This window comes from Nomascus leucogenys, chromosome 13 (assembly GCF_006542625.1).
Source record: "Nomascus leucogenys isolate Asia chromosome 13, Asia_NLE_v1, whole genome shotgun sequence".
NCBI lineage: Eukaryota > Metazoa > Chordata > Mammalia > Primates > Hylobatidae > Nomascus > Nomascus leucogenys.
The window spans coordinates 67,724,025-67,749,718 of NC_044393.1; positions in this window are offsets into that span (position 1 = coordinate 67,724,025).

The following is a 25,694-nucleotide window of genomic DNA, read 5'->3' on the forward strand; positions in this document are numbered from 1 at the left end:
CATATGAGTTGGTAAATCATATATTTTTCTATTAATTCTCCTTAGGATAAATATGGTAAATATTGCCTACTTTATTCTTCTAAGTACATTTAAAATGCTATTCTTCATAATTCAAATCTATCAAGTATAAGAGAGAGGCTGGTTGTCTCTGCTGTTCAAAACAGTGTTCAGGGTATTTGCATATCAATTAGAGTATTATGTATATCTAAGGTACAGTTTTTAGCTTTGTAATTTTATAAACGTTTTCCCTCTTCCACTTCAGAGTATTTTGATCTTGAGAAATAGACAAATCTTTGTACTAGAATGTGACTTTACACATTTATTATGAAACTGGGTCTGGTAAGAGAATAGATTTACAATTGTCATTTACACTGGGCCTTCAATTTTCATGATTAAATCTACTCAAACACCATAATACAGATCAGAAAACTTTCTGGTGAGCATACAGTTAAGAAAGCAGACTTCCTAATTCTATTATTTGTTCTAATAATAGAGCTGTGTAAGTATTTGGATAGACAGAGTCCACTACCAAAAATAACTAAAAAGTTGGATTAAATAATTACTAAATAATACATGACAAATGCTATGGTTTAAATGTATCTCTCAAAGTTTATGCATTGGAAACTTAATCCACAGTGTGACAGCGCTGAGAAGTTGGACCTTTAAGGATGATTAGGTGACGAGGGTTCTGCTCTCATGAATGGATTAATGCCATTACTGCAGAAGTGATTTAGTTATCTGGAGGGCAGTTTCCTCCTGAAGGATGAGTTCAATCCCTTCCCTCTTTCTTTCTCTCTCACGATGTGATGGCTTCTATCATCCTATGATGCAGCAAGAAAGCCTTTACCAGATTCAGCCCCATGATCTCGGATTTCTTTGCCTCCAGAACCATGAGCCAAATAAATTTCTACAGATTATAAATTACCCAGCCTGTGACATTCTGTTATAGCAGCGCAGAATGAACTAAGACAACAAGATAACATGTAAGTAATTAATATCCCACTAAAACCATGACATTGTTGACACACTAGTTAAAGAGTATACAAGGAAATTTGAGAGCTGAGATCATGCAGCTTATAAGTGAAAAATGATAAAGCTTGTTACAAATTTGAGAACAATCCTAAAAATGTACACTACTTAATAATAATAGGTTGAGAGGCTTAAAGGGAAAATATTTAAAATGATAAATAATATCAAAAAAGTTTAAGAATTTTTGCTTAGGAAACACTAAATCACCTTTCTTTTCTTTCTAAAGAAAATGGTATTAAAATTATGATATGAAGGGACTATTAAAGACTATACAGCTAAAGTGTAAAAAAATTACAAATTATAAAAGCATGTTAGAAAAGTAATTAATAAAAGTATCTTATTTTCCAAATTGTGTGATGTTGATTAGCTTTAAAAATCTCATTAGTAATTACCTTTCTCATTCTTAATAAGTATTCACTTTTTGAATTAATTTTCTTTTTGTAATTTTGTGTTATTTCCCTTAAAAAGAGCCCCAAATTATACAAGATTAAGGCCCCACAAAGCCTACAATTCCCCCGGTAAAGCATTAAGAGGAAGTTAGAGATGCAAAGCTACTCATTGTAATGCTTACAGGACTTATAATATTACATCATAAAAATATATGCTTGAAACTGTCATTAATATATTATTCAAATGTACCACGGAGACCATGTTTATACCAAATAAAATGTTATTCATTATAAACTTTAATTACTCAAAATTGTCATAGGACATGTAACATGATTTTTTAAATCTCTCTTTCTCTCCCTTGCTCTCTTTTTCTCGGTGTATCTGAAGCTCCAAATAGTACTTTATTATTCCACAAAGACGTATTAGACAACCAAAGGAAAACTTGCTAAGGAAGTTGCCAAGAACAATTCAATTCTTAGCTGACCACCTAAGTTCTGCTAGGAGTTCTTCCAGGAGAGGCCAAGATGGCAGTGGCTATTCAAGAGACCTCCATAAAGAGAGTTGGTGGTGAGCCTGGAGTTCCCTCACCATAGTGAGAAGAGGTGGTGGAACCTTACGTCCATTTCAGTGAAAATGCTTCACATTTCTTCAGGAATGTAGACAGTGCAAGGTGTGTGTTCAACCCTCAACTGACAAATTTAAAACATAATTATTTACCTGAGTAAGTCTGAATCAGCTGAAGGAAAGGCTGATTCAATAAATGAAAGTTGCTCAAAGAACATGTTTCTTATAGATCAGATGTTAGAGTCCTTTTTAATAAAGCTTAAACTGAAAAGGGATAGAGGATCCTAAGCAAGCTGCCAGAGGAGATGAATTTGCCAATTTTAAGAAGAGTTAGAGATGAAAAATTCTCTGTGACAGCAGGGTCTACGAAACACTCATCTTCAGTAGATTTTGAGTGTTAGTCTTGGTAGTAAGTGATACGGTCTTAGAAATGGACTTCCCAGTAGCCACGGGAATAAAGAAATATTAATGTAGTAGAGGACAAATGGCAGCATTCCATTGTCACAGGCAAGGTGATGCAATCACCACAATAGGTGACAAGTTTGTAGAATGGCAGCCAGGGTTACCTGTTCTGTTGAGAGATAAGGAAAATATTTAAAAGAATGCACAGTGTTCCAAAGCACAACATGGATATACAGCCAATAAAGATACTGTTTCATTTACACAAACAAATGAAATTAAGAATGAATGATCAGAAAATGGAAGACAATGTTCTAATGAAAAGTGATTATCTCTTATCAGTTTCCAACCTCAAACCAGTTATCATACTTGGAACTCATTGACTAAAGGAGAGATCAGATTCCAAGAAAAAAGGGCACTGCAACTGTGGGAACTGTCTGCAGTAATGATTACCTAGTTTTTTTCCAAAGGGAGTCTATGACTATTTACCCAGGTAACTGTACACTAGGGAAATGGGAAATCCAGGGATTTTTTATTTTTATTTTTTTGCCCTGATGGGCAAAGGGTCAATGTTTTAATTGATAGAAAGGGACCCAAAGTATCATCATGGCTCATAGCTGAGTTTCTCTACAAAATTTTCTCTGTGTTGAGAGGACCTACAGGGACAGATCATACTGAATAGCTGGTCCTTCTGAAGAATGTCGAGATGCAAACATCTACCCTACTTTACTCAAGTTTGGCCAACTCTAAAGGGCCATCTTAGTTTCAGGGCTTCCTGTGGGATCAACTGAGGCCTCTGTTGTTACTGCATCACAGCTCAGCCTCTCCATCTGCCTAATCCTGCTCCCTTTACTTCCTTGAAAGTGTTTCTGGAGCATTCCCCAATAAATTTCCTACATGCAAATTTCTGTCTGGGAATCTTTTACCTGGCAATCTTACCTATGCACCACCCAAGCACCATCCAATGAGAGGGTATGTCAGCTTCAAACACTGACCAAGCCCAGAGAGTTCCAATAGCTGCTTTTTATTCACCTCATCCGTATTCCACTTCTATGAATCTAGAATTAGCAAACTGGGAGAGTAGATGATCCATGTGGAAAAACAGAAAATAAAATATAACTATTGATTCTCTTATTTTACTCCATATACAATCAGTCTAAAGCAGATCAGAGTTGGGAGAGGGAGAAATTTTAACTTTAAATATGCATGGGTAGGTTCACTCTGAACACTTAAATATAAATTCTTTTCTTATAATTAATTGTTGTGTTACAATTTTATTGATATATCCCTGAAATGCTTTTTATATGACACTTAAAACATTTGTCCTGTTTTGGTTATTTGTCCTACAGTTTTGCAAATACATCTGAGTTTAAAAGGAAGGAAACCATCCATCAGTCTTGTTTTGAAGCTGCTCTTGCAATATTATGACATAATTTATCCATAATTATATTAATAGTTCCACATTAACTCAGTATTGAACTTCTAAAAGTAATAGTAAGTGTGTGTTTTGTGGACTTTAAACAAATTATAACATGTCAAGACAGTAAAATTAATTTCTGAAGTATTAAAAATATACCCATACCTCGTGGTTCAAAGTGAATTTTAAATATGTAAAATACTGCAATGGTTTTCTCAAATAAATTAATGGTTTCGCATTACATGTATAAGGTACTAATTCTATAAATTTTATAAATGTATCTGCACATCTACTTCTATTTTTCTAAATGTATTATACATATGGTGTCGCTTTATAATGAAGTTCTCAATTAGCTATTATGCAATACTTATGCGAGGAAGAAAAGTCACTTAATACTTTCACATGTGTTTTTGACCTGCAAAGTGGATGGATTAAGCTAAATGCCTTTAAGGTTCTTTAGGGAGTCAATGGTTGAGTCAAAAGATCCCTTCATTTAGTTGTTAATCAACCAATTAAAGACAACTTTACTTAGATAAACTTGATTTCATCTGCACGATTTCAAATAATATAATTTGCCTTATCCTTCACTTTTCAAAAGAATATAGGAGACATTGCAGATATTTATTACTAATATTTCAGTCTTTCGTGGACTGCTTTGTTACTGCATAGACCGTGTATCCCAGTTGTATTTCTTATTCTTTTCTTAGGTAGTGGACAAACTTGAAACAAAGAAAAGTGCAAAAAACATTTTACAGTAAGGATTCCCTACAGTTAGGAACAAAACTAATCATTGTGCCACTTTATTGGAGGAAAAATGTCCAAGCCATGAAATGCAACACCTATATATAGATTTAAATTTTCTTGCCAGAGTGTTGAACACCTCAATATTGGTAGTAGGAATGAAAAGACTTTCGATAGATCAACATTACATTAAAAAACAAAGTAATATAAGCCTGCCTAGCAAGCAGAGTGACAGTTTATATTCTAAAATATGTCACCCTTATATTTGAGTCTAATGTAATTTTTCTCCTACCAGTAGGATATCATAAAACTGATGATTTTAAAAGTATATTACATAAATCTAATTTCACATTTCTTCACTTCTTTTTCCTTTAGTTCTTATTCTTTCAAACTAGCAGGAGATCTTATAACTCCTTACTGATTTTATAACTGCATAACACATTTTATAAATTACTTCGTAAAATTGCTTGTAGTCAGTCTTTGCCCTTGGTGTACATACAACTCCCTAGATATTATGTACATTAGTGTCAACAAGTGAAGACAACCACAGAATTAAATGACAGGCTCTAAAGTTAAAACTGTTCTAAACAAAACTGCCTTTCCTAACAGAAATTCATGCTTAAGTAAATTTGAAATTATTAATTTCCAATGACTTTTTTCTTATGTTTTAATTTATTTTATATTTTCATAACTTTTATAAGAATTCTTCAGTATCATCATATTTTTCAAATGGGAAAAATATAGATAGTGTGACACAGAGAACACATTGATTTGTATGTGATTACTTTGAGGTCTTTATAAGTAGGGCCACGCAATAGCACGCTACTACACAGTCAACCACGAATCTTCTCTAGTCAGTTTCTCAGCAATGAAATTGTGACAACAAGAATCATTATCTAGCCATACAGTGAAGGATTTGTTTATATCAAATTTAATTATTTACTATAAAGAATATTTTCACTTTCAATATAAATCAAAAGGATAGTTGAGAGGTTTACTTTGTAGAAATCCACATAAAATAGAATACAATTAAATAAGGAATTACATAAATTAATGCTAAAAAAGTAAGTTCAAGTCAGAGGTATGATGAACATTAAGTTGCAAAAATCTTAGTGCTTAATTATATTTAGCTACACCCCTTCTTAAACACAATAGCAAAGCGAATTTAACACATACTTCACCAAACTTTTATTACTGATTTTGAGTCTGTTATGCTATTTTCACTAGAGTAGCTTGTTGTATTCATTTGCTAGTGCTGCCATAACAAATACCACAGATTGGGTGGCATAAAAATACAAAAATTAATTTTCCCACAGTTCTAGAGACTAGAAGTCCAAGATCAAAGTGCCACCAGGATTGGCTTCCCCTGAGGCCTCTGTCCTTGACTTGCAGACTGCCTTCTTGCAGTGTCCTCACTTGGCATTTTTTTCTGTTTGCCTATGCATCCGAGGTATGTCTTCCTCTTCTTACAAGGATGCCTATCATATTAGATTAGGGAACCCACCCTTATGACCTAATTTAACCTTAATTACCTCTTTAAAGTTCCTATCTCCAAATACAGTCATGTTGCAGGTTAGGACTTCTACATATGAATTTTGGGAAACACAATTCAATCCATAAAGCTTATTAAGGGCTTCTTTCAAATATCATGGAGTTTAAAGACCCTTAAAGGAGAGCCCTGTATGATGTGTTGAAACACATATATTGTCAACAGAACAACTCTAGATAATGGGGAGGTGATTGTTTGGTTATGCTTTATGTGGAGGAAAAGATCACAGTCTGTTTTACAGTAATTGGAATTTCTATCAGGCTTTCTTTTAACACCACTGTATCTTGTCAGTCTTAGAAGTATAAAGCAGACATTCCCTGCTGTGAAGAGATTAAGAAGTCTCTGTACATGGCCACTGAATAATTTATTTGTCATGCATGTTTTCACTATATTGCATAAAATGCATTACAAGATAAGTAATAAATGTGTATATGTAGTAATGCATATTTTTACATAGAGCATTATTTAAAAGATTCACAATGACCATTTCACTAATATTTTCTTGTTATTCTTTTAATAAATGACTGAATGTTAAACAGAAATTGTGCAGTAATTATGTAACATGTTTGATAAGATTTATAAACTGCCACAAAGAATGTAATAATTTTTTCACATGCTTTAATCGAGAAGCCAATGCTTCCAGGTGATAGAAATAATTGCTAGCATAATTGGGGAAATTGAATTCATTTCAGTTTTTGAAGGAATATTTCTGGGGTCTAATAAACATCTACAATAGAACACTTTTAAATAGTCACTGCTTAAATGCCTATCTAAATTAAACCCAGATCCTCATTCCACAGTAGTTGCAGATGCAGAGAATTTCCGGGTAATCTTATCCATATATTCCCATCAGTAAGTCTCTAAAATTAATTTGTGCTTATCACCAAAATCCTTTATCCCAGTTGTAGCTCTGGCTGTAAGTATATAATTTAATTAAATATTACAGAGCAATGAATTCTGAATTTGAAAGAGAATCATTTCTATGAATACTGAGTTGAATGTTTTGGAAAGATAGAAAAAAGTGAATCTCTAAAACTTATTGTTAAGTTAATGCTGATACAACTTTAAAAATTTGGAAAATTCACAAAAATCCACTTATCAACTCATGACTTCATTGTTTCTCTCTAAAGAAAAGAGTTAGTCTAATAGTATTCTATGATTGCTCAAAATAATGACAAAAGATCATAGAAATAAGAAAGTGAGAGTTGAGAAATATGTTCTACTATGAAATACAAGGTATAAAAAGATGAAGATTGCCTAAACAGGGTAGAAAAATATTAAGTCAAAAGTATATAGACCAGATATAAAGTTTTATAGGAAGTTATAAAAATAAAATTACCAAAGAACAATAGACCTGCGTAAAACTCTGTGGAACAGCCCTTTCAATAAAAGGACTTGCTTGTATGTGCTCCATGACTTCAATTACTTGACTTTGGGTTTTTGTGGAATAAATCTAGAAAGTTATCAGTAGAGGTTTCCCAGCAATAGGTACTTATGTGAGAATAGCAACAGAAATAAATGACTGGGTTAAGATTATTAGAAGTAGATTATAAAAGTAAACGATTGACAAGGCAGTAACTCACAGCTGCTTGGATACATATAGGTAATCAATACAATTCTCTGGCACTTTACATCTAAATATTATAACCTTAAACCCTACATCTGTAAGTAATATTTTGAAACAGTTACGTAGTCAGCCTAATATGAAAAACATGAATACACTGCAATTAGTATACATTAAAATAGAGCTTATATTTGAGTGACCTGAGATGTGAGGGAAGTTTTAATCACTACCATTTTAAAAACTTTGTATCGACTAGTCAGTATACAATAACTCTAGGGTAATGAATTCATGAGAAAAATTATTTTCACTTTGAACATGATAAAAAGTAGTGTGTATGCACAAGGAAAAAGGAAAATGAAAATTTTTTTGTCTTGAAGCTAAACTCATGTAATAGATAAAATTCTCATTAGACCATTTTAATTATAGAAAGATGAAAAATTATTTCTTCAACACATATTCCACAAGCTCCCTTCTATGTATTGGTCCAATTTTTATTCATTATATTGTCTTCTTTAAAATAGACATTTTATATAGAGGTTTCTATTCATTGAGAAAACATCGGGAAGACAGAATTTATGTACAATTATCTATGGATGATAATTTTCAGATATGTTACATTTATTCTACATCTGAAACTGAGGCTGTCTCTAGCTTTATTCTTCTTATGTCAGGGTTATCAAAGCATAATTTACATACAGTAAAATTAATATTTTTAGATGTAACATTCCATGTACTTTGATAAATGCACTTTGTATGTACTAATGCCCTTTGTATGTACCAATGCAGGTACTTTGATCATGTAACAATAACCATGGTAAAGAGACAGGACAGCTGAATTCTTTTTTTTTTTTTTTTTTTTTTTTTTGAGACGGAGTCTTGCTCTGGAGTGCAGTGGCGCAATCTCGGCTCACTGCAAGCTCCGCCTCCCGGGTTCACGCCACTCTCCTGTCTCAGCCTCCCGAGTAGCTGGGATACAGGCGCCCGCCAACACGCCTGGCTAATTTTTTGTATTTTTAGTAGAGACGGGGTTTCTCCGTGTTAGCCAGGATGGTCTCGACCTCCTGACCTCGTGATCCGCCCGCCTCGGCCTCCCAAAGTTCTGGGATTACAGGCTTGAGCCACCGCGCCCGGCCAAGACAGCTGAATTCTATACGATCAAAAAGTCACATCATGCTCTTTTGCGGCCAGTTTTCTGTCCTCCAAAGCTATTTCCCTACCTGATGATTTTAGTTTTGTCCCCACAGATTTGACTTTCCAGAGTGTCAAATGAATAATAGCGTGTGTATCCTTTCATGACCTAGCATAATAAATTTGAGATTTATAATTTTGTTATGTGTAACACTACTGTGATCTTATTTATTATTATTATTCCATTACATCAATGAATTGCAGATTGATTATGCATTTACCAGTTTAGGGAAATTTGGATTGATTTCAGTTCTTGGCATTTATCAATAAGGTAATTATAGATATTTACACATAAGTTTTTGTATAGACGTATTTTTGGTTTTCTTTCTTGTCCGGACATGTTTTTATTATTATAAATTATAGCAGTGAGATTCTGGCAGCATATTGTATCAGATATGGGTCATGTGTACATAAGACAACTGGAAACTATCAATAAAAAGGAAAAATAGAAACAATACATGAGACTAAAATATGATTCTTTGAAAAGATTAATAAAATTGGTAGTCTAAATTGATAGATTAAAATTGATAGAAAAAATAGAGTAATGAGAAAAAGGAGAGATAGATTGATAGAAAGAGGGCAAACACATTAATAAAATCAAGAAAGAAAGAAGATTCATCACAGTAAAACTTACAGAAATTCAAATGGTATATATGGGATAATCAAGTTCCTTTGTTAGGTGCTTCCTGCTAACAAAATAGTCAACTTAGATGCAGTTGACAAATTTCCAGAAAGACTCAAATTACTAAAACTGATTCAAGAAGAAATACAAAATTTGAATGAATCTATAAGTAAAGTAATTGAATTGTAATTAAAATTAATTCCGCAAAAAGTTCAGTCCTGCCAAATATATAAACACCAAATAATACTAATTATTCATAAACTCTTTCAGAAATAGAGGAAAAGAGAACATACTTCTAAATTCATTTTACAAGGCCAGTGTTACTCTGATAGCAAAGCCAGACAAAGATACAATAAGAGAAAGAAACAAAAAATTACAGACCAATATTTCTCACATAGATGCAAAAATCCTCAATAAATCTGAATCCAGCAGCATATTTTTTTAAAAAGCCACAATCATGTGAAATTTATACTAGAAATGCAGTATTTATAAAATTCTAAAATCAATTAATGCAATAGCATTTATAAAGTATAAGATGAAAGTCATATGATTGTCTCAATAGATGCAAAAAAAAGTTGAAAAACCCAAATCTCTCTTGTGATACCTTTTTTAACACTCAAAAAACTAAAATAGAAAAATCTTCAACCTGACAAAAGTTAAGTAGGAAAAACGTAAAGATAATATGATCCTCATTGGCGAAAGATGGAAGTCTTTTTCCCTTATCATCGGTAATAAGGCAAGAATGTACATTCTCATCACTTTAACACTGTACCAGCAGTTCTAGCAGGTATAGTCAAGAAAGGGAAATAGGAGGAATTTTGATTGGAAAGTAAAAAGTAAAAGTGCCTTTATTCCAGATTACTGGACACTTTTCATAGAAAATTCCAAGAAATACACACACACAAACAAACAAACACACACACACACACACACACACACAGAGAGAGAGAGAGAGAGAGAGATACTAGAACTAGAGTTTAACAAGGTCACAGACTACAATTCATAAAAGTTAATTGTATTTTACCACAGTAGCAGTGGACAACCTGAAAATAAATAGCCCAAAAACAATACAATATTTAAAAGTAACTTTAATAAAAGAAGTTGAAAAACTATGCAGTTAAAACTTCCAGACATTGCTAGGCAAATTAAAAATATAAATAAGGGGAGACAACGTCATGTTTCTGGAACTGAAGACTCAATATGATTATGACAGTAATTATCCCCAAATTGATCTATTGTGTTGTGATGGTTAATTTTAGATGTCAGTTGACTGCATTAAGGGATGCCCAGATAGCTGGTAAAGCATTATTTCTGGGTATATCTATTGATGTTTCCTGAATAGATTAACACTTTAATCAGTGGACTGAGTGGAGAAGATCTGCTCTTCCTTAGTGTGAGTGGGGACCATCCAATTGGTTGAAGGCCTGGATAGATCTAAAGGGCAGGCAAAAGACCAATTCTTCTGGAGCAGAAACATCGTTCTTCTCTTGCCCTTGGACATTATACCTCCAGGTTTTCTGATCTTTGCACTGCAATACTTGTACCATAAATGTCCCTCAACCCCCCTTCTCAGGCTGTTGGACTCTGACTCAGGGTTACACCATCAGCTTCCCTGATTCTGAGGCCTTTGGACTCAGGTTGGGCCAAGCTACTGTCTTTTCTGTTTCTCCAGCTTGCAGGTGGCTTACTATGAAACTCTCAGCTTTCATACTCATGTTCCCCTAAAAAATTTCCTTTCATATATCTGCATGTTGGTTTTGTTTCTCTGGAGAACCCCGACTAATACAAGTGACAATGAAATCCATATAGAAAACCAAGCAGATATTTTTGCAGAAACTGACAATCTGATTCTAAAATATGTATAGAAAAAAGATTCTTGGAGAACAAAGCATACACACACACACACATACATGTACAAAAGTGTATGTGTTATTATAGTTCAATTAATTGCATACATGTTATTGAAAAACGTATGTTTAGTTATTTCATTTCTACTTTCTAGACAGCCAGTCAATAAAAGTGAAGTCAAATTTTAAACTAAACCTGTAACACTGTGGGATTATAATCAAAGAACACTGAAAAATAATGCAAATATATGGCTAATTTTAATAATTTTTTGATTTAATTACAATGGGAATTCTGTGAAGAGATCATTGCTTTTCCCAATGTAACCAAGAAATTATTTTCAATCAAACATACATAATTGCTCTTCAGCTTTGTCACAGCTAGCTCTTCTAAAAATTATGTCTTGATTGTATTTGTGAAGAATCAGCATAAATGTATGAATCAGGAATTGAGATAAAATGTTAGATGTGATCATCACAATGAGATATATTGATATTAAAACTCTATTAAAATATGATGAATGTCAATACTCCTTGTCATGAGTAATTTCACATGAAAAGATAGCATTGCTAATTTTCTGAATAGTTGATAGCATGGATAATTGCAGTTAATGAAAAAAGGTTGCAAATTAAATCTAGATTAGAATGACCAAATATTTAGTATTTTATTTTAGGAGAACCATGTTTTCAACAAATAAATATACTCAGTTTTCAAATTGAGATTGGTATAATTAGGTAACTCTTTTTGAAATTATGTATCTCAGCCAGGGCAGTGGCTTATGCCTGTAATCCTAGCAATTTGGGAGGTCCAGGTGGGTGGATCACCTGAGGTTGGGAGTTCAAGACCAGCCTGACCAACCTGGAGAAACCCCATCTCTACTAAAGATACAAAAAATTAGCGGGGTGTGGTGGCGCATACCTGTAATTCCAGCTACTTGGGAGGCTGAGGCAGGAGAATCACTTGAGCCCAGGAGGTGGAGGTTGGGGTGAGCCAAGATCATTCTATTGCACTCCAGCCTGGGCAACAAGAGTGAAACTCTGTATCCAAATATATATATATATATATATATATATATATATATATATATATATATATATAAATTAAATAACAATCTCTGTAATAATCATGCCAAATAAATCTTAATACAGGGCATTTGAACCTTTAACCTATCTAATAACTAAATATTAGTAGTATTTATATTCTAAGACGACTTCTAAGGTCTTTACTAAATATCTCCCAAATCTATGAGTTAATAAGAGGCTACAAACAATTCAAGGGCTAATTTGCATGATTTGAGTATTTGTACATCTATTCCTGAATATTAAGTAAGCTCACAGAGTCCTATTATAGATAATTAGGGATCATTACTGAACCAATTCTGCTAATATTAGGGGAATTTTTTTTTTTCTTGAGACGGAGGACGGAGTCTCGCTCTGTCGCCCAGGCTGGAGTGCAGTGGTGTGATCTCAGCTCACTGCTAGCTCCATCTCCTGGTTTCACGCCATTCTCCTGCCTCAGCTTCCCTACTAGGTGGGACTACAGGCACCTGCCACCACGCCCGGCTAATTTTTTTGTATTTTTTTAAGTAGAGTTGGGGTTTCACCGTGTTAGCCAGGATGGTCTCGATCTCCTGACCTCGTGATCCTCCCGCCTCGGCCTCCCAAAGCGCTGGGATTACAGGCGTGAGCCACCGCACCCCGCCAGGAATTTTATTTTTATCTAAGACTCTTGTTTGGTTTAGTGACAGTAGAACTAAACATCAGATTGGGGGCAATTATTAATTATATTGTTAATGAAGAGACACCACTAGCACACTAAGAAACTGTCTGCTTCCCTTTATTTATTCTACAATTTAGTGTTTTACATTAATATTTATGTTTCTCCCTCTGTGGTCTTCCTACAGAAACATATTTTATAGACACTCTAGACAGTATTATAAGCTGCCAGCAACTCTGAATTTTATTAGTCCTAGTCTTCCTGTTTAGGCCTAAGTTCCATACAATTCAAACATAGCAATTGGCGGTATTAATCTTGAACAAAAAGCTAGCCCTATACAAGAGACATGCTTAAAATACATTGACATTTTGTGAAAACGGAATTCAACAAAGTCATCACAGTTAAATAGATGACAGTGACTTGCAAAATGCGCTGGTCTAAGAAGGTCTTCTAGAGTAGTTACAAAAAAATAGAAAGCATATAGAATGAGCCAACTACTTAAATAATACTTAATTAAAATGACAACATCTCTGGGCTCAAAGTTATATATATGTCCTTAGTCATACATACTGTAGGAATATATTTTTATTTTATGCCTCTTTACCCTCTTTTTCAGTGAATCACAAAATATACTGTTCTTGGTCAGTTATGTCATAAAAGAAATAGCTATTTTGTTGTTAAAAACATAAAATTTACTTTTAAAAGCATTTTTTACTGCTTTGCATTAAGTAATAAGAAAAATGTTCAAACAATTTTAAGTGAAAACATTCTATTACATTTTTATACTTAGAATTTAGATATATAAGTCAATCGAAGTCTGGCTATATTTTTTTAAAAGCAAAAACTGTCTTACTAAGTATATGCAAAGATGTTCAGGGATGAGCTTTCAAAGGGCAGTGAGTGAAACAATAATTCAAACCCACATGGATATTTCGAGTAAAAATCTAGTTGTCATAAAATATTGATGAACAATTTAATAAAAATACAATACTTAAAATACTATACACTCATGCTGTTCAAGAAACATACCTTTTTAAATTACAATAAACAGCACCCTATAGAAAAATGTGTATGCGTATTTCATCAGAACAAAATGAGCTTAAAATCAGAAAATACTTGAAGTAAAGTGGAGAGTGCCTGCCAATGATGTTTTCAAAGTTAAATCAATTGCTGAAATGGACTAATTTTTAACAGGCTAGTGCTTAGTGAGACCTCAGAGCCTGTGAACTGGCAGGTATCTACACTTTGGGTATGGGTGGGCCAGTCAATCTTGAACCCTCTTGGCACCACTGGCTGTATGTGTAACGTTGATAAAAATTATGGCTGCATCAGTAATGGGCCTCCAGCGTGATGCACACTGCCAAAAGCAGCCTCTTCATGACCTCTGATAATTTGATTCTGCCACTGGATTCTTGGAAAAGCTGCTGAGGCAAGCATAAGATCTGCAGAAAGGGTCACCTATTTCTCATGCTCCAGACAAGATTTTAGCCTTGAGCTGAAAATTTAAAAAGAATAATATCCCATGAATGAAGAAAAAAATCAGCATTTTTCTGAAAAGTAACATGAATACAGGCCTAGTCACACAAAATTACAAGCGTGTGTTATTATTCAACCAATCTCTTGCTTAGCTAAAGTAACATCTCCGGGAAAACTATTATTTCCCACTCAAAATGAGATGAACGGATTCAATGACTAGAGATTCAATTTAATTTATAATTATGCCATGTAATTATAGCCACATATGCTGCAACTTTCGTTATTTGTATAGTAAAGGTACATTTCATCTTGCAGCCCACCTGTATTCAACACAGAATAACTCTACTACAATTCTGTAGCTGTATTCTAAAGCGAAATAAAGTATTTTTTTAAATGAATAAAAAAAGCCCTTTATACTTGCTTGAGTTTTAACAATGAATTAAATAGAAAGGGCAGCTTACCCTGAGAAATGTAGTCATCTCTGCAGGAAGCGAAGAAGGTTTTATGAAAAGTAATGCATTTTCAGTGAAGCAACTAATTATTGACATACAACTGGGCGCTTGTGCTTCAAACAGCCAATTTCATAGACTCTCTGTCAAGTAAAATCCAATTTTAAGATTTATAATACAACTAACTTTTGCCAAAAGGAAAAATATTAATGTAAGACAAAATTGGAAAGAACTTGGAGATCACTGTGTGGAATCTCCTCTTTTAACCAGTGAGAAAAGTCAAGGTCCAGAAGGGTCAAAGGAGTTTCCTAAGTTTATACAGTTAATTACTGTCAAAATAAGGGCTAAACCTCAAACTGTCTACTTTCAATAGAAAGTGCTCTTTAGCAAAAACAGTATTTCTGAAAAACATATTTTGATTTAAATGCCAAATATAAATAGAAAATGTAGGTATACTTAGAGCAAAAGTTTCTTTGGCAGAATCATCTAATGAGGTTATTCATTTCGATAATTCAGTCAAAAATCCCACCAATTTGATACAAATCAACAGGTCTAAATACTTTCACTCAATATTTCAACCTCTTCAAGCCTTAAATAGCTGCTCTGTCAATATATCTGTTGACACTGGTAGAATTGTAAATGGCTATGCCTAACTGGGGTTTTCTTTTAAAACTTACCACACCTTCCTAAATATTGCCTTTACTTCCTGAGATGATATAAGATTACATAATTATTGTGATTCCTGCAGCTCTAAAATTTTAACTATTTTAAGGCAGTGTTACTCGTCTATAGAAATTTATTTTTCTTTGTATTATTTTAAACATTTACAAACATCTATTTTCTTGGAAAATATAAGTGTAATCCCATTCAACATTTCAAGTCCTATAGAATGCCCACTTATCTGGCTCCCTGGGACAATAGAATTGTATCCGTCAGCATTCTCCCAGACTCTGCCTTTACATCTCTCTGGGAAAACTGAGCACTTCATCTTGTATCAAGACTCGTTATGCTAATCTCTTCCCAACTGGTTTTTAAATACTTTGAGAGCAGGGTCTGTATTTTTATTTACTTATTTATGCCACCCCACCCCGCCATCACCACCACGTTGTCAAACTCAAGGAGAGCTTCTTTGGTAAAATGAATGGACAAATTCTATTTAAAAACCAGTGCAACAAACATAAAAGAACCAAAGATAAAACCACCGGTCAAATATGCAATTCTAGGGTAGCGTTGTCTTTGCTGAGAATGCTCAGGACGTACATTATAAATCCTAAGTCTGATTATAATTTTGAGAAAATAATTGTATGGCTCATACATTTGTTAAGTCCTGACTTCTTATAAGAATGAAAATAAACACAATGGTAAAGTAGCCAAAAGGAAAATAAGGCCAAAACTTATCTTTCTGTAAAGGTAGCCTGAATACACAGAAGACAGAATTTAGGTCAATATGTAGTGTTCTTAATTATCCATCTTAATAAAGAGTAAAATTAAAGTAAAAATGATTATGGCTGATTAAAGATTCTCTATAATGAGACATTTCTACACAATGTTTATAAGAAGATAAGTTGATTAGATATTTTTGAAAGACAATTTAGCATAGATGTCAAAACCTTAGGCATTTTTCAACCATTTAATCTCACCCCTCATTTTTTTTTTGGTAAAGCTAAGAAAACAATTGATTTGCAAAGATTTAGATATTTTATGTCAATCCTTTTTATATTTTAGGAAATAATTAAAAAGGATTATCTACATATCCAGCAATATGAATTTTTTAAACATATAGTAATCTGCAAAATGCAAATATAAAAAGGTATTTAACACAACTATCTGGAAAATTGCTAATTAAATATAAAGATGTTCAAAATGCAAAGGCTGAAAAAGTGAAACAATTATAATGTTAAAAAAGTGAAGTTGTAAAGCAGTATGTTAAGTATGGTCTCACATAAGTCAAATCCAGATGCACAGATAATAAAATGCTAAGAATGCGCAATTTTGAGTAGACAAGTTACAGATGAATTTTATTTACTTATTTGTAAAATATGAATTTTTTGTAATAAACATCTATTTTATTCAGCACAATATTACCTTTAATCTGTTCACATTTTGGTATGAACATAATATTTAACTCTAATTTAACTCATCTTGATGGCTACTATAAACTTTGTGTCACTGGTAGTGAAATGTTATGAAACATTAATGATAATTCCCAAGTCTTATAATTAAATATAAATGACGGACAATGACCTTATCTAGAAAGCTAACTGTACAAAATTAAATTCAATGAATAGTCTTATATATTTTATAAATAAGTTCTCTTCAAAATTTTTCCAATATAACCCAAAAATTCACATTCATTAGGGTAACATAATAAAAAAGAATTTTCCTTTTGTTTAATCTGTATGCTAAATGCAGTTAAGATAAAAATAAAAAATTAGTAGTAATTCCCATTATTAAGTTTCCAAGTAATTAGAATTATATACTTTCAGAGAATAGTTAAATGAATAAAAAATCTCACTTATGAAATTAATTGTGGTAAAAGTTTAAAGACTGGTGAAATCACTCTAGTGTAATTTGGAAATGTATAATGACTTTGTAGAAGAAATTTTACTTAATCTAGACTAATATGACTAGGTAGACAATTTGAGATGCTGTGTCTTAGAATGGATGGATTTCAGTGAAAGAAATCCTAGTGTAAGAAATAAGACCAAGAAGGATTGAAGTCACTTTGGAGTAAAAATTCAGAGCTTTTCTGGCCGGATCAGAGATATCACCCTCCTGAATCACAAGATAACATCTCATATCGTACATCTCCTTATCTCATATAAGTAGAATGGGGTAAATATTGTGGACTTTGGATGATAAAATTGAGAGGTTTGCATTTGTTCATCATAAGTTCATTTTCATTATTAGTATATGCCCAGCATTATACTAAATGGACAAAGACAAAAAGATTTCTATTCTTATGTACTTTGTGTTCTAGCAGAAAGAGACACACTATAAACAGTAAATATCATATATAAGTACATTATGCATTATGTAGGAAGACAGTAAGAGTTATGCAAAGAGAAAAAACATAAAGTAGAAAGAGAAATTGTCAAAGTTGAGGGATTGTCAACGTTGAAGAAAAGAAGTGTGGTAGCAGTAGTATGCAATATTAAATAGAATAGTCATCATTTTTCTCATTGAGGAGGTGAGATTTGAGCATAGACTCAAGAAAAATATGAATTATCGATGCAGACATCTCAAGGAAGAGCACTCTGGGTAGAGAGAACCAATAATATAAAGCCCCTAAAGTGGGGATACTGTGTTTTATGTAAGGAACTTCATAGCTAGTGTAGCTAAGGTAGATTGACGGAGGGAGAGATAGATTATGCAGAACTAGAAGAGAAATAAGGATACATGAAGAGTTTTGAAAAATGAATTTATTTGGCTAAAATTTCAGTCAGTGAAAACCTTTTAGTTGCCGTTTTAAACAGTGCTAATAGAAAGACAAGAGCAGAAATAGTGAAACCTACTTGCAGTAACACAGTGTTAGATAATGGTAGTTTAGACCAGAGTGATAGCAGTGATGAGAATGGATGACAGTCTCAATATCTTTTGAAGGTAGACCTAAATACCGGCTAGATTTTACATGGCATGTGAGAAAAAAAGAGACGTCAGTATTGGCATCAAGGTATATGGCTTGAGCAACAGGAGAAAGGTAGTTGCCATTTTAAGATGAGGAAGACTATAGGAATGCAAATATGGTAGAAAAAGATCAAGAATTTATTCAATCATGATTTTAGGAATTTATTCATTTTTTTTAAACTACTCAATTTTTTGGTGAATAATTGTTCATCATATCTCATGATCTTTTATATTTCTGTGGTATCAGTTTTAATGTCTCCCTTTAATTTGTAATTTTATTTATTTAAGTCTTCTCTTTTTTTTTTTTTTTTTTTTTTTGCTTGGCTAGTCTAGATAAAAGTTACAAGGAGGAAGTAAGGACCTCTTAATATTCAATACTCAATTAAGGCCATGAGAACATTTCTAAAAATTGTCAAAATCAACTTTTTTCACAAATCTGGAAATTAAAGTTTTGTGACAATACAAACAGCATTTATTCAATAAAACTAGCTAAATTTCCATGAGAACAGTGAGATTTGTAGTATTTTAATTTGCACCTTCCTCTTCCTAGCTCCTCAATATCCCTGAAAACCAATGGCTCTACAATTTCAACATAAATGAGCAGGCTAACAGTCACTGCAGGTGACAAAAGGAATTTGGGCTTTCCAAAAACCCTACTCCCAGAAAACTGACATTATCTGATTCATCTGGAAGTTCTCTAAGAATACCCACTCCCAGGACTTACTAAAAATTTAACCAGATCTCAACATTCACTTTAAGAAACTAGAAAAAGAGAAAACTAAATCTAAAGCATGGAAAAAGGAAGACAATTGTAAATATTAGAGGGGAGATAAATGAAAAAGATGTTAGAAAAACAATAAAATCAATTATGTTAAAAATATTTCTTTGAAAAGATCGAAAACTGACAACATTTTAGCAAAACTGACAAAAAGAGACGTCTCAAATTACTAAAATCAGGAATGGAAGAGAAGACATTACTACTAACTTTATTGAAATTGGACAGATTATAAAAGAATACTATGAGCATTGCAATTCTACAAATTAGAACATCTACATAAAATGGAAAAACTCCTAGAAAGACACAAACTATCTAAACTGATGAAGAAATAGAAAGTCTGAAAAGTCTTACAATAAGTAAAGGGACTGCATTAGCAATTTCTTACAAAGAAAGGTCCAAGTTCAGATGGCTTTACTGGTGAGTGCTACCAAATGTGTAAAGCTTGATTAATACCCTTCAGAAAATCTTCCAGAAACTAGAAAAGGAAGGAACACTCCAAACTGATTTTATGAGGCCAGTATTACTCTGATACCAAAATCAGACAAAGACATCACAAGAAATCTACAGAGTAATATCCCTTTTCAACATAGATGCAAAATTCTCAACAAAACACAGTTGCCCCTTGAACAACATGAGTTTGAACTAGATGGGTCCACTTATACACAAATTTTCTTCAGGCTTCACCACACTTGACACAGCAAGACCAAACTCTCCTCCTCTTCTTCCTCAGTTCATGCAACCAGAAGAAACAAGAACAAAGACCTTACGATAATTTACTTCCACTTAACAAATATTAAATATATTTTCTCTCCCCTACGGTTTTCATAATAACATTTTGTTTTCTCTATTGTGTATTTTAAGAATACCATATATAATACATATAACATAAAATATGTGTTAATCAACTATGTTATTGGTGAGGCTTTTGGTTAACAGTAGGCTATTAGTAGTTAGATTATATGGAGTCCAAAGTTACATGAGGATTTTCGACTGCACAGGGGTCAGCACCCCTAACCTCTACATTGTTCAAAGTTCAACTGAACCAACAAATAGAATCCAGCAATATATGAAGATGATTATATGGCACAACCAAATGGATTATTCTAGGAATGCAAGGTTGATTAAACAAAAGAAAATTAAGGTACCATATTGTATTAATAAAGTATAAAAAAAGTGATTATATTAATACATGGGGAAAAAGCATTTGATAAAATTCAACACACTTTTATTTAAAAAATACTCAACAATCTGTCATGAAACAATAAATTCCTCAACCTGATAAAAGTGATCTATAGAAAAGCCCAAGATTAACATTATAATTAATGGTGAAAGATTAAAAGGTCTCCTACTTAATATCAGGAACAAGACAAGGATATCCAATCTTATCACTTCCACCCAATAACATACTGCAGGTTCTAGCCAGGCCAACATGCAGAAAGAAAAAAACAAAAATCTAGATTAAAAAGGAAGGAATAAAGACATCATTATTCACAGAAAATATGATCTTATAAATAATATAAGATCCTAGGAAATCCATAAAAATATAAGCTATTAGAACCAGTATGTAAGTTCTGCAAAGTTATATAATACAAGATCTATATAAAAAAGTCAGTTGTACTTCTATGCACTAGCAATGAACAATCAAAAAACAAAAATAAAGAAAAAAGTTCATTTATACTAGTACCCAAAAGATTAAAATACATAAAGAGAAAATAAACACATTGAAGACCTAAGTGAATGAAAAGATATTCCAATTTCATAGATCAGATGACAATATCATTATGCTACTAATACTGCCCAAATTGATCTCTATATAAAATATAATGTTTATCAAAATCCCAACTTGCCTCTGTGTAGAAATTGATAAGCTACTACCAAATTCATATAGAAATGTAAGTGATCCAGAACAGCCAAAACAAACTTGCAAAGGAGGAACACATCTAGAGCATTCACACTTCCTGATTTTAAAACGTACTACAAAGGTACAATAATCAAGACAGTGTGGTACTGCAATAGGGCTATACATATAGATTAAGGAAAAGAATTTACAGTCCAAAAACAACCCTTATTATTTTGTCATTTATTTTTTTGTCAAGGGTGTCAAAATAATTTATGTGTGATAGAATAGCCTTTTCAACAAATGTTACTAGGATAACTAGATATACAAATGAAAAAAAAATGAGGTTTGACCTCTGTCTCACTACAATACACAAAATTAAATGAAAATGCTTCAAAGGCCTATATGTAAGATATAAAACTAAAAATCTTAGAAGAATACATAAGTGTAAATTGTGACCTTGGATTTGGCAATGGTTTCTTAGATGTGACACCAAAATCACAAGTAATTAAATTTAAAAAGTAGATAAATTGAATTCAATTGAAAATAAAAATATTTGTAGTTCCATGGACATCATCAAAAGCACAAAGCAAAACGCACAAAGAACTGTATAAAATATTTGTAAATTATACATCCAATAGCTAACAAGTACCCAAAATATATAACAAGTCTTACAAATCAGCCATAAAAAGGTAAGTTTCTTAATTAAAAATGGGCAAGGAATTTGAATAGCCATGTCTCTAAAAAAAAAATTCAAGTGGCTAAAAACCAGATGGAAAGATAACTGACATCATTTATTTAGAAAATGCAAATTTAAAGGACAATAAATTATAATTTTGCACCCAGTAGTACGGATAAGATAAAGATGAGACTGTAGCAAATATTTTCGAGGTTGTGTAGAAATTAACACCATCATACATGGCTGGCAGGAATGTCGAATGATGTGGCCACCTTAGAAAACAGTTTGGCACTTCGTCAAAAAATTAAACACAGAATTGTCATATAACCTTTCAATTCCACTCCTAGGTTGTATGCTTAAGAGAACTAAAAACATTCACATAAAAAATTGTATGTGGATATTCATATCAACATTATTTATACTTGTCAAACACTAAAATAACCCAGATACCTATCAATTCAGTTTTTATTTGTTCATGTTACTCAGCAGTAATATGAAAAATAGAAAATAGAATTCAAGCTTTATTTTTGTAAAATTAAGGTCTGCCAAGTTTACTGAGGAGTTGTCTGTGGGAAAGTTGGGAAACAGAATATATTTCTTATGTTGAATCAGCGAGAGTAGGGTTCATAAAGTGCCAATAGAAATGCACTTTTTGAAGGGAAGGAGCATAGACTGAGAGACTTCAGCAATGATGTGAGAGAGAATGTGAAATGGCAGAAGCCACTGAAACCCAATTTATTTCACAGGACCAGTGATAGTGAGATTTCACTAAACATCACACATATAAGTCATATTTGCAAGAAGCAGTTTGCTTCTGTGGCCTCTGACAAAAAAGAGGTCCTTTGATTTGTGAAAATGAATCTGTTAGGCAAGATGTAATGGACCATCAGTAGCACAGAGAAATATTATGTAGGTAAGTTGAACAGATAAACCAAATTTTTTCAATAATGAATAATTAAAAAGAACTGACCCAGCATTTCCATAAAGATAGTAAAAGAAGATAAAAAATAAAAATATGCTTACTAGCAAAAGACAATAACCAGAAACATATTGTCATTTTTTAGGTAAGAAGTGAAACAAAGTTTCCCCCATTAATTAAAAATTGGTTAGTGAAACAATAATCTCTCTGGAAGAGGGTCAAGAAATTTAAATGCAGAAATTTAGAGAAGTGGTTGGAAGATACCATGAGGGGATAAAATAAAAGATGGCATAATCCAGGAAAATTGTATCCTCCTGCACCCCCCACTCCTGCCGAATTACAGAAATAAATACAAAATTGATAGCAGCCCAAGGACAAATCGACTCTGTGGCAAAGTAATACATAGCATATTAAATAAAAATAGTAAGTACAATGAATCAGAAACAGAGCTGTGAAAAACCAGAAGAAAAAAGGAGCAAAACAAGAAGCTTTTTGGTGTGATGGAACTGCTTTGTATGGTATTATGATAGTGGATGCACAGTTCTATGCATCTGTCAAAACAAAAATATAAACTGCAAAAGTAAATTTTACTATCAACAGTTTTGAAAAATCAACCACAATGTTAAGGAAATCCAAGATGAAATATAGACTGTAACAACTGTATTGGAATATTAAAGGTGTTGGATCTGATAATGAAGGCACTAAAAAAACTTTGTAAAACTGTGTTTTGACCATATAATCTAAGACTAAAATCAAAAATAACTGTAAACAAACACTGTACTCCAGTTGGTAAATTTATGTCTCACAAGGGTATTGATTTGCAATTCTGCAACTACTTTACCTGTATTCTAGCTTTGGACATAAATATAAATGTATTATAGATAATGAGAGCCAGGTGTCTGCCTGAGAAATAAAGAGAGGTTAATGCTACAGTGAACACTGTGTTGCTGGACTGGAATCAGAGAGTGTGAACTCATATTTCTGTTAATACATTCCAGGTAGAGAGGTAAATATTAAGTATAGATACATGTGTATAAATGGATTAGTATGTCTATATATATATGTCCTAATTCTCTCAGCTAACAGGGCCTCAAAACTGACACCTCCATAGCAAGCGGCACACCTGGCAACTGACTCTTAATTTCAAAACATCCTTCTCCAACCAAAAAAGCTAGGGCTTTTTGAAGAAATACCTGCATCTAGACTTGGTGCAAAAAACAAAAAAAAAGTGTAAAATGAGTCTTAGAGCATTTTGTGTTGCCAGAAAGAAAAAGGAGGAATAAACAAACCAAACGAAAACAAAAAACCTAGAAGGCTTATGAAAAGAACACAGGAATGAACCATAAATAGCTTCAGTCATCAAAGTCAGAAGAATTTGTGCAACAAAATAAAAACTGAGACTATTGATTGAAATATCCTAAATAAAATGAATACTTAGTTTATAGTGATATAATGATTGAATGAATAAATTCACGGGAGGAGGGAACATTGTACATTACAGAATGATTCCAATTAATAAGTACAGAAGGAATAAGGAAAACAGGAAATAACTATTAGAATATTACCGTAATATTTATTGCAGGCAATATTCATTGAGGAATGCTAGAATTAGTGGTAGATTCCTTAAAGTGAAACAGGATATATGCATAGCCTCAAAATATCTTTGCCCAAATAGTGATTATTTATGGTAGTGGTTTTAATATATATCCGTAAATAATTGAATAATCCTCTCTCCAGGAATTGGAACTTAATTCTTTCCATGAGAGTTTTAACAGCTGCACTGCTTTGGGAGAACTTGGCTTCAACATTTCTTTTAGGGCAACTCTGAATACAGCAGATGTGAAGTTATCATCTGTTTCCAGCTCGCACCCTCATGCTGAGATGACCCACTCATGAAACAGCCTGAAGCCTTTTCTCCCAGTTTCAAAGAAAGAAAGAGACCTACCATTTGAGCATAGCAGTGAACTGAAGGAGAGTGCAATGACAGTAAATGATTGGTTGTGAGGGACGGCTACCTGCTTATTTTGTATTTTTGTGATCTTTTGTCTTTCTAGTGTTTTATTTCAGATGTATCATGTTAATCTTAGAATAAATAGATTTTTTGTTGTTCTCACTCGAATACATGGCTTGGTGTTTCTGATAAAACACAGCCTATGTTGAGCTGTTTTGGCCACAGCCCAAGTTCTGGCTTAGTGGGCACCTAGTGTCCCATGGTTGGTTGCTCCATCAGTTCCAGGTACTAATAGCCACTTCGCTATTCTCCTGGAAAAGAGAATCATGCAAAGATCAAGAACAAAGTTTGGGGAAGAGAAGACTTAATAAAATAATAAAAGTGGTAGAACTATTTGTATACATTGAGTCTCTACCCTGAGTATAGAGGATGTACGTAGTAGTCTGTTCTCGTACTGCCAATAAAGACATACCTGAGACTGGATAACCTATAAAGGAAAAAGTTTTAATTGACTCACAGTTCAGGATGGCTGGGAAGGCCTCAGGAAGCTTACAATCATGGCAGAAGGGGAAGCAAACACGTCCTTCTTCACATGGCTGCAGCAAGGAGAAGTGCTGAGCCAAAGGGGCAAAAGCCACTTACTAAACCATCAGATCTCACAAGAACTCACTCACTATCAGGAGAATAGCAGCATGGGGGTAACTGCCCTCATGACTGAATTACCTCCCACCGGGTCCCTCTCATGACATGTGTGGATTATAGGAACTACAATTCAAGACATTTAGGTGAGGACACAGCCAAACCATATCAATGTACCCCCTCTCTACATATACTTTAAAAAAGACAAGCTCAATTCTTAAAGTACGTTTTATGATTAATTAAAAAGAAATAATAAAATAGAAAATGAAAAGCTCACACTTCCACATAATCAGTATTATTTCATAAAATATTTTG